Below are 11,923 nucleotides of genomic sequence, written 5' to 3' on the forward strand. Positions count from 1 at the left end.
CAGATAGAACTGGCCCCTCTTCTACTAGACTTATTTTTATTTGTACAACAGAAGGGGACTCCGCCCCAATCCTGGCAGGAGTCCAACATAGTGATCTTTTTGAAGAAGGGAAAGGATGCTGAGGATGCAGCTTCATGTCATTAATAAATACTGATGAGAAAATATACTCAAAGAATATTGCGCTCAGACTCTCAAAGATAATTGCTTCTCTAGTGAACCCATGGGAACATGGCTTTATTTCGGGCAAAGGAACAATGGACCACGTCCAAAGGGTAATCTCATTATTTGATATAGCCGAAGCCACAGGCGAGCAGATGTCTTTGATGGTATACAACCTTTACAACGCAACTTTTACAACGCACTACCATTACAACGAAACTTTTACAATGCAACATCCATTACAATGCATGCATTTACAACGCAGTCATTACAACGCATGACACTACAACGCACACCACTACAACGCATACCATTACAATGCAGTCATTACAACGCATACCATTACAACGCATAACATTACAACACATTGTACCCTTACACTATCCAACACTTACCCTACTGTTGCACCCCCTGGAGTTAGAATAGTAATTTTTACCCCTACACTATCCAACACTTACCCTACTGTTCCACCCCCTGGAGTTAGAATAGTAATTTTTACCCCTACACTATCCAACACTTACCCTACTGTTGCACCCTCTGGAGTTAGAATAGTAATTTTTACCCCTACACTATCCAACACTTACCTTACATGCAATGCAATGTAATGCGTTGTAATGGTATGCATTGTAAATGTAGTATGCCTTGTAGTGGAATGCGTTGTAAAGGTAGTTTCAAAGAATTCGTTGTAATGGCATGCGTTGTAATGGTGTGCGTTATAATGGATGTTGCGGTGTAAAAAATGCGTTGTAAAGGTAGGCGTTGTAAAAGTATGCGTTGTAACGTCATACATCCGTCTTTGATACTGCTGGATGTGCAGAAAGCATTTGATCAAGTAGAATGGGCATACTTGTGGCAGAGCTTAAGATCTAATGGCTTTGGCCCATGAATATTAACTGCCATTCAAACAATGTATGTTCAATCTTTTGCAAAAATGCAGCTAATGGGGAGGGAGTCTGGTAGGGTTAAGATCACTCATGGCACGTGGCAGGGTTGTCATCCCTGATCCACTAGGCGCAATAGATAGGATTGAAATGCTGGCCTCAGAATTTGGAAGGCATTCAGGCTATAGCCTAAACACTGATAAAACACAAATTGTTTGTGCCAGTACCATGCAATGCCAGGATCCTCGGAGGACGGAGGCGGCCATCTTTTTAGGGATAACTATTGCGGCGGAAGTTTGGAAAATCTGGGATATTAATTCGGACCCTCTCTTAAAAAAAATGGGGGGAGATTTGAAGGGAAGGGGCAATCTACATCTATCCATTATTGGAAGAGCCAATGTCATAAAGATGACAATGTTTCCTAAAATGTTCTATCTTCTCCGCTGCATACCCTTGGAACCCTCTAATTCTTTATTCAAAAAGGTAGAGGGGCTTTTTTCTCAATTCATATGGGGATGCAAGAAGATTAGGAGGTCGATGAAATTAATGTCTTTGCCGCAACACTGGGGGAAGGTGGAACTGGCAGTCCCTAATCTTTTATATTATTACTGGGCTGTAAAGTTGCAGCAAATTACTATTTTATTTAGACCTAAAGCTAGGGACCAGGCTATGGCAATAGATCTGATCGGTGAGATTCCGCCATCCATCTACCAACTAGCCATTGGAGATTTAGCACCAGGATTGGCTTTGAGGCAGCTGGAGGGGAGCAACTATAAAAAAAAACATGTTTCAAACCTCTAAAAGCAGCATAGAACATTTGGCAGAAGGTTGGTAAAATCTTAAAAATCCTTAACATTCAGAGATATTTGTCATTATGGTGCTCCTCAGTATTTCCGGCCCCACTTTGGCATAATATAGGTAGAATTTGGGAACAGGCGGGAATTAACAATATAGGAGATATCACCGATATCAACCTATAAGTCTGGCTCGAATTCCGCTCTTAGACTGCCCAACTAATAGACAGCCCTGAGTTAAGGATCTGCACTCAATGTTGATGGAGGCCAATCCTGATGATATAGTTATATCAGGTCACATTGGATAATCAGGATGGGGATCTGTGCAGCTCGTTAGAACTGTCTAAAAAAGTATTCTTATCGGCTAACCTTAAAGCCCAAATCTTTAAAACAGTAAATAGACTCTATTTCACGCCGGCTAAACTTTGAGAGTGGGGGAAAAGGGATAATAACAAGGGCCCAAGGTGTGGACAGGGCTCGGCCGACATGGTTCACATGTTTCCAACTGTTGTATACTAGATATATTGAAGGTGGGGATAGAAACGTTTTTATGTCAAAATATAGGGCGGGCAGTCCCATTACCTCCAACCCAGTTGCTGCTTGTTTATGATGAGAGTTTACAGTTAGAATTGACCCAAGTTTATCTTTGCTTCATCATAACAGCTATCTTTCGTATAATGATTGCCTCCCAGTGGTAGGATGAAGACCCTCCAACATATCAGGCGTGGTATGCCCGACTTTTTCACGTGTTTAATTTGGAGATGACATTGTATAAATGTAAGGGTAGGAGAGCGAAGGAAAGGGATCTACAAGTCTGGGGGCTTCTGATGGAACAGTAGTTGAAATAGGATTGTTAAAAAGTCAGGTGGTCTGGGTTTTTTACCTATGTTTTTCATTACTCTTCTTTATACTTTTTTTGGCCTATTTAAACTATGTATCTTATTTGGTTATTACATCCTCTTGAATTATCGTGCTATTTTTTTTTTCTTCAGATTTGTGTTTGTTTAAAATTTGATCGCCACTACTGCTTTATGGAAAACAAAAAAGGACCTGACCAGTAGAAAATGTCAAGCTAGATTCTCTCTGAACCGAAACACAGCAACCCAAGACCAGTTCAGCCTATTTGTGTGTCTTCAGGAGGGTGCAGCTTAGTTCAATTTGGAGTATGGGACCCATGTGTGGGATACCCATTACCCTTGTAGGGCATCTCGATAAAGAATTCAATAGATTGATGGCTGAAATGCTTGAATTAATATCAACCACTGGTAATTACATAGGGCTTCATCCCAGTCAATTGTTTTGTTTCCCCACAATGCCACCTAAAATAAGTCCCAGGCATTTGAAAATCAGCATTTGCCCTGCACCAATAGGAATAGTCCAGTCTGAGCTGCCAAGTCAGGTTCTCTCTGAACCAGGAAATAAGGATCCCAAGACTGGTTTCAGCCTATTTACACCTCTTCAGTCATTTGCAGCATGGTGCCAGTGGCATTGTGAGCATGAGACCCAGGTCTGCTCACACCCGTCGCACATAGGTTGTCACAATACAGTATACAAAAAAGATGAATGGATTGCTTTATTTAATCTCTGCCACTGGTCAATAATTCTAACCATATCCTAGTCGATCGTTCTTTTGTCCTGAGTGCCACCTAAGATTAGTCTAAGTCAAATGCAAATCAGTCTTGGAGCAGCATCAATAGGAACAGTCCAGTCCAACCTTCCAAGAAAGATCCTCTCTGAGCCAAAACAGTATCACCCTGGACCGGTTGCAGCCTATGGTGCTCTTCATTCTAGTGCAGCTTGGTTCCAATGGCATTGTGAGCATGGGACCTATGTTTGGGCATATCCCCACACTTAGGTAATCTCAAAAAGGAATAAACCAAAATTGATGTATAGAATGCTTTAATAATTCTCAGACACTAGTATTTATTCAGAGCATCATCCCAGTACAGTGTTTATTTTTGTACACAATAGTCATTAGTCAGGTCACTTTCTACCAGATGATAGACATCAAAGCAAAAATAACGTTTTTCAACCTACTTTGGCATTTGAGTTATTGTTTTATGTCAAGAACAATGAAGACAAGGTACAGTTGTGAAATTCCTATTTAATGATAAGCCGTAATCCTCCTGGAATTAATTAATATGTGTAAAATTCACAAGAAAGACAGGGGGATGATCATGACGATAGCCCCCGACAATCTGGGCAGTTGTTTGATGCCGGGCCTTTTTGCATCTTTTGACCTTGAAGTTGTCCTGTATTTTTGCCATTGGCAGTCTTTAGATTCCCTAATCCAAAGGGACTCCCTGTCGTACAGTTTCCACCTTCAATGTAGGAACTATTTGTTTGTTGGACAACATAGATGTTGGGATGGTATCATACTGATGAACCTTTCCATGCATTCCTCAGGATATGTTGGCCTGGAGACCTGGTAGCTCACAGTGCCATCATAAGTAGCCCTAAACCTGTCAAGGTAACGAAAGGTTTGGGCAACTTCCAAACATGACAACTCTGACTCCCCAAGGAATCCTGTTAACAGACCTAGAACCTTTTTACTCAGTGACTCGTGCATACTCAGGAATACACAAAGGGGTGTTTTCAATATTTATTGAACTATTGTGATTCTTGTATAAAATATATGTGCTGCAAGCATTCATAGGCAGAAGCAGATAAAAGTGATTAGCAGTATAAGGAGAGAGAAAAGGATGAACAATTCCACCATCATACTAAAACAGTGCATACGTTCCAACATGTAAGTGCAGGATACATTGTACTCCTACTATGCAGCCCCTACCCTTACCTAGTTGCCTATCATGGGTGTTCTGCCAAGAATCCCCTACTGGATGATCTAAGTCCCAATTGACTGAAGGCAAGGTCCCCTATCTTGGTCACAAGTTGGACATCTCTTCTCGCTGAGGATCAACAGGAATCAGCTAGGCTGAGACTCTGACACAGCAACAACCTCACAATAACAGCACAGTGCTCCACCTCTGAGCACGGACATGTGTGTGTATTTATAATAACATCATCCATGCTTCTGTGTTGAGGCTTCAGCCAGGCTGATATTGTTTATTGTCTTTATTATAGCCACTCCACCAAACAACAACATTTGTAAAATATGTACATGTTTATGCATTGTAACAAATGTTCAAGGTGCACTTATGAAATGGAATTGTAAGCAATGTGGTTTCAGAGAAACTAATCCTACAGTGTCACTCAAGCAAATGTTTTTCAAAATGTATTGTGTAGAAAAGAAGACAACTTAAGAAACGTTTATATATAAAAGATGCTACAATTATTAAAAAGGCAATCATATAGTTTGAAAACCAATTCATACCGAAAGCCAAGCAATATAAAGTATACAAGTGAATAACAAAATATTTAAAAAGGAATGTAGGATGTTAAAAAAACAAGCCAAATCACAAAGTTCCCATCAAACAGAATAGCCAATTGTGTATATGTTACGAGACGGAGATTAAACACTTCTGTTCCCACCAACCTCAGATGATGACCCCATAGACAAAACCTCAGAGCATTTTTATGGAGCAGATGTGCTCCCATCATACTCCCACAGCAAACACTGAGGGAGCGATCACAGCCAATGGTAAAGAAGAGCCAAGATCCAACTCACTAGGAGCAGAAGCATCCCAGGAAGGCTTATAGAAAATGTTCAGAAGGATTGGTAAAATTCCTAAAACAGCAATACAAATGGGCCTTTAAAGGGTACACCAGAATATCCATGTCCAGAGGCTGAACTGATTGCATTCCTAAGCACAGTAGACAGCCAGGACAGAGACTATTAAACAAGGTGATATGAGTGACACTGTGATATATTACATAAAGTGCATTTATATTATACAAAATTAGGGACAAAAAATTGTGAGATCTGCCCCATATAATATTTTTTCTCCAATTTTCTCAGTCCTTATAATTCATGTTTTTCTTGGTGCTGAGAGAGTTGTGGGGCATGAGCGGGAATAACTGTCATCATTTCGACCCTGTGGTAAAAACAAATTATGACCATAATTGAGGAAAACAGATCATAGATCATAATTGGAGCTTTTGTACAGTTCATCTGATGAAAAAACAGTAGATTGTCCTAGATCTTCTAGTATTTCATGCACTGTGTCTACATTCCATTCAAGAGATAGTACTAAGGGTGACAATTTAATTCAAAGATAATTTAAACAAATATGGGTTTTGTAAAGGTTTAGTGGGGCCATACACACTATATGATACCCTATCCCAAACAATCCCATCAGGAACTGGAACAGCTGAAATGTTCACCGGGGAAAGGCCTCTTTGTTCTTCGTGTGATGAGGAATGTGGTTTTGGAACCAAGTTCACCAATTGTAGTGCAGAGCGTTCTGGGAGATAGTGCCAATTTAGAAGCAGGAAAAAGACTGTCACAAAACCAATCCAAAGGTTCAGGAAAAGTAACACAATTGTAATCCAAAGTTGTAACCATGGAGGAATAAAGTATGTATTTTTCAGTCAAAAATAGAGAACATGAAGTCTCATCCAAAATGTAGAGGTGGTGGTGCTGGTGGACCAGTTGAATCTGGCTAAAAGTCATGAAAGTCAATGGAGTGGCCAGAGGCAGTCTGATCTTTTTTTGTCAGCTCCTCATGCTTTGTAGAACTGGGGGACAACTTGATCTGTGGTAAATGTATGTAAACATGATTTGTGTCAGTATTCCACATTGAAATCTGTGTTTCTTTACTAGTCGATTTTACCATTGTTGTTGTTGTAGTAACAGGTAAAATAGAGACTTCATTGTTGGTTACAGCTATCTCCCATTTGAGAGAGGATGCTTCATCGGTAAATAAATCTCCCATCCAAACTTCTTGTATGGTAGTGAGAGGAGGCCTACTGTTGAGAATTAGACACAGAGTGGTTTGATCAGATCAATGATGAATGGATCTCTTTTTTTCTGCAGCTGGCAAGGGGCAGAAGAAGTATGGTTCTGGTATGGTCGAAGGCCAGGACAGGTACAGGTGCTCTCTAGGATGCCACAAATTATTTCTTTTCTCTATGACCAGATCCCTAATCTTTCTGATCCAACCAGGAACTTCCAGCCATTCCTTCATTTCACCGGTGATGGTGCATTTTACTAGTTTTTGCTTTGTTTGTCCTGGGAGCTGTTCAGTTGCTGTAAAACAGCCAGACGTTCAGGTAATGGAGATTCAGCTGACACTGTGCTGGGACAGTCGATGTCTGGGACCACATCTTTACCCCAAACAGGATGTCATAGGGACCCCAACCTCTTTGATTTTCTTGGCAGATTTTTAAGTGCCCTTTTTAAGTGCCCTCTGGACCTCATATAGATGATGGACCCAACTGCGGCCTGAGCCTAGTACCCTAGTTGTTAAAAATTTCTTTAAGTCCCTATTTTTCTTTCACTGTCTCAATTTCCTTTGGGATGGTATGGTGAAGAGCAATGCAGAGTCACATCCAAACTTCCTACCTTTCCCACTACACTGACACTCCAGCAATTATGCGGATGAACAAGTATGATGTGTTCACATGTGTATATAAATGTTTTCAAGCTAGCATGTCAGCTTGTCCTGAACATAATATGTTTGTGTTTTCCGGATTCCAGTGTGTACTTTAAAAGTCTGGGCAAATCAGATCATAGAACGGTTTACCCCATTTTGCCTAATCTGGAATGTAAATGCTGCCAACATTTAGGAATCCCAGTATGGATTGTAATCTCTTCAACACAGATGGAGATTGTAGAAATGCACATTTCTGTAGCAAGTGCATCTCAGGATAGAATTCTCCATTTTGCATGTGCCCCTTAAGGGCAGCGCACACTTCTAAATGCTGGTACTTTTCCCCATGGTAGGCTACTGATCTTGAGAAATTTTTTCATTAGGCAGAGGATATTCATGTTCGTACTGCAGAAATGCTTGTGTCTGTAGCGTAGAGTCAAATCTGTAGTTTAAAACAGTTGCGGTGAGCGAGTTAGCACATTGTATCCAATGTTGATGTAATACTTATGCATTTGCACTGCTCATTTGACAGCCTCTAAGGTTGGCACCTGATTCACAACAGTAATGCGTTTTCCTGAGCCAGTGTTCTCTCCTTCACCAGAGCTGTCTGTGCAGTTGTCAGCATTTTGTCTGTTGGTGCAAAACGTATTTCAGCATTGGGATATAAATAAGATTTATATACAATTGGTACAGTATCACCTTGATTGAATGTAATGTACCCTGACACCCCAGCAATTATGCGGGTGAACAAGTATGATGTGTTCACATGTGCATAATAATGTTTTCAAGCTAGCATGACAGCTCGTCCTGAACATAATATGTGTGTGTGTTCAGAAGTCCAGTGTGTACTTTAAAAAGTCTGGGCAAATCAGATCATAGAACGGTTTAACCCACTTAGTTTAATCTGGAATGTAAATTCCGCCAACATTTAGGAATCCCACTATGGATTGTAATCTCTTCAACATAGATGGAGATTGTAGAAATGCACATTTCTGTAGCAAGTGCATAGCCAGGATTTTGCTTTAATTTGACAGCTCATATATATCATATCCCTAAAACAGGACATTGAGATGGACAATATTTGCTTTTTTGTAATTACATTTGTAGCCCATATGAACAAATCCCACTACTATGCAATCTACTGCTTTCAAGAGGAAAGAAAGGTCATCATCCCCCAAATAAATGTCATCAACATATGACAATAGCTGGGTTTTAAAATTGTGTAGCAGTTCTGTTAACCTGGCTGAAAACAGCTCAGGGCTAATATTATACCCTTTGGCAAATGACAGAACTGTTTTTGAGAAACCAGCATGCTGAATGCGGTAAAGTATTTGCTTTCAGGGTCTGTATTTTGACAGAAAAATCCATTTGAGATGTCTAGTGTTGTTTTGTATTTTTTCCTCACTATGTAGTTCTGCACTGTGTGTGTTCTGTACTGCAAATCGGCGTGTAGCTGCATTTAAATGTCTGTTATTTAATACTAGACAATATGAATGGTCTGGTTTCATCCTGGGAAACAAGCGACTAATATTTGCAGAGTTGCAACTTTCTACTACACCCTGATATTCAAGTTGTTCTAGAGTTTCCCTAACTTGTTTTTTAGCCTAATTCTTAATGGGGTATTGTCTTTGGGGTTGTTGGGTCGACCTCAGTGGTTTTTCATGATAAGGGAAACTGTCATTCCACCCCACATGGTTGAGATATAATGCAGGAGCTTGCACTAAAGCCCAATCCTTGGCATATGAATGTTTCACATGTTCTGGAATGACGTTGGAGAAAGCAAGATGAATGACCATTTCTCTGTTTGGGCAATACATGACGAATTCTGGTGGCCAATCGTTTTCAGCCAAGAGAATGTGATAGCCACATGACAGGTTCTCCCAAAACAGAACATTAACAGGTTTTTGTATGTACCCCTCTAGCCCAATTTGCATCTCCAATAGGAGATGCTTGACACTCACCCTTGTATTAAGTGTTTCCACCTGGATATAGTTCCTCAGCACTACTGCTACTAGATAATCCAACAGGTTCTGGTAACCATTCGTGATCTCTGCCACACTGTTTAGCAGGCTTAAAGCCCACTTCCCCTCAATTGACGTTTCAACGTTTTAGGATTTTCTTCCTGTTTAATGATGGATTTAGATGAGCATTGGGAGTCTTTTTTTGGTTTCACGTACCGCTCCTATCTGCACCCTGACCGTCCATCTCACTCCAAACATTTGTCGGATGACTCCTGAAAGGAACGAGACAAACGTGTATCAGTGTCCTGATACCTGTCCAGAATTCTAATGTTATCACGGTTAGGCAGGTTATAGCATTTCTTAGTGGCTTCCTATGAAGGAGACCCAACCCATGATTTAGTTTTGGGCTTATTTTTCTAATTATCCCACTTTTTCGTTGTAGAAGACTCAGGTGCTTGCTTAGATTTATCCTTTTCAAAATGACGCTTTAAATGTGGTTTACCAGGTTTGGCTCCCAAACTATCTCTACCCAGCATAGCATAGGTTTCTTAGCACTACTGTTGTCCTGACGCGGGATCCCTTCCATGATGGCATATAGCCAATGCTGCTGCTTCCCCTTTAATGTTACTTAATATAATGGTTGCTACTGAGGCAATATTGTACATCACTTTCACCAGAAATCATAGGCAGGTGCTGCCCCATACTCACTCTGGATCTGTTTGAGCACTTCTGGCAAAACAGTTAATGAATGGGTACCGTGTATCCTGGTATATACTGCAGCACAAGCTGTACCTCAAGTGGTGCAATCTTCACAGGGGGAGCCATCCCCATTGGCAGGCAAATTGCTAAAATTCAATGTTTTTCCTGGGGTCCCATATGGGGAAAACTCCTTCAATCTGACTTGTTTTTTGTGCAGTCCAGAACAGGATCTCCTCCTGTCTGATGGAAACCTCACCAATGACTCAATTTAGTGTTTGTGGGCTGATGCCCGGTGTAGCCAATTGTGGTTCAATTAATCAATCAATCAACAATTTTGTATAGCGCTCTACTCACCCAGTAGGGCCTCAAGGTGCTGGGGGGAGGGGTACGTTACTGCTCGAAAAGCCAGGTCTTGAGTTGTTTCCTGAAGGAGAGGTGGGCCTGTGTCAGCTGTAGGTGGATGGGGAGGGAGTTCCATGTCTTGGCCACCAGGTAGGAGAAGGATCTTCCTCCAGTGGTGGCTCTGCGAATGCGTGGTACGGCGGCGTGGGGCGAGGCTGGCCGATCGTAGCTGGTGGGTGGGTGGGTGTGTAGAAAGTGAGGCGACTGTTGAGGTACTTCCGGCCCATGTTGTCGATAGTCTTGTGTGCGTGGGTGAGGAGTCTAAACGTGATCCTCTTGTTGACGGGGACCCAGTGCAGGTCTCTCAGGTGGGTAGAGATGTGGCTGCAGTGAGGGATGTCCAGGATTAGTCGTGCGGAGGTGTTCTGTATGCGCTGGAGTCTTTTCTGTAGTTTGGCAGTGGTTCCCGCGTAGAGGGTGTTCCTGTAGTCCAGTCAGCTGGTGACGAGTGCCTGGGTGACGGTCTTCCTGGTTTCGGTGGGGATCCATCCGAAGATCTTACGGAGCATGCGCAGGGTGTTGAAGCACGATGATGATACGGCGTTGACTTGTCTGGTCATCGAGAGGGAGGAGTCCAGGATGAAGCTCAGGTTTCGTCCGTGGTCCGTTAGCTTGGGGGTGGTGCCCAGGGCGGGGGGGCCACCAAGAGTTGTCCCCGCCGGAGGGCGATGATCCCAGGATGAGGACTTCCGTCTTGTCTGAGTTCAGTTTTAGGCGGCTGTTCTTCATCCACTCGGTGACGTCTTTCATCCCTTCGTGTAGGCTGGCTCTGGCAGTGGCGGGGTCATTGGTGAGGGAGAGGATCAGCTGGGTGTCGTCAGCGTAGGAGATGTGTTGGCGTGCGATGGCTGCGAGGGGGCTCATGTAGACGTTGAAGAGGGTGGGGCTGAGTGAGGATCCTTGAGGTACGCCGCAGATGACTTCGGTGGCCTCTGATCTGAACGTGGGGAGGTGGACTCTCTGGGTTCTTCCGGCGAGGAACGAGATGATCCACTCCAGTGCCTTCTCTTGGATTCCGATGTTGCTGAGGTGCTGTACTAGGGTGCGGTGGCAGACAGTGTCGAATGCTGGAGAGAGGTCCAGGAGGATGTGGGCCGCTGTTTCCCCGTTGTCGAGCAGGGATGTGATGCTGTCGGTGGCTGCAATGAGGGCGGTCTCGGTGCTGTGGTTGGCTCGGAAGCCGGACTGCGAAGGGTCGAGGGATCCGTTTGTCTCGAGGAAGGCGACGAGTTGTTTGTTGACGGTCTTCTCGATGACTTTGGCAGGAAAAGGGAAGAGCGAGATGGGGCGGAAGTTCTTGAGGTCGGTATGGTCCGCTGTTTGTTTCTTCAGGAGGGCGCAGAGCTCGGCGTGCTTCCAGATCTCCGGGAAGGTGGCTGTGTTGAATGATATGTTGATGTCCCGGAGTTGGGGTGCGATGACGGAGTCGGCCTTGTTGAATACGTGGTGGGGGCAGGGGTCGGTTGGTGATCCGGAGTGGATGGTGTTCATCGTGTGGGTGGTGTTTTCGGTGCTGACCGGGGTCCAGTTGCAGA

The sequence above is a fragment of the Lissotriton helveticus genome, chromosome 3_2 (genome assembly GCF_964261635.1).
Source record: "Lissotriton helveticus chromosome 3_2, aLisHel1.1, whole genome shotgun sequence".
Classification (NCBI taxonomy): domain Eukaryota; kingdom Metazoa; phylum Chordata; class Amphibia; order Caudata; family Salamandridae; genus Lissotriton; species Lissotriton helveticus.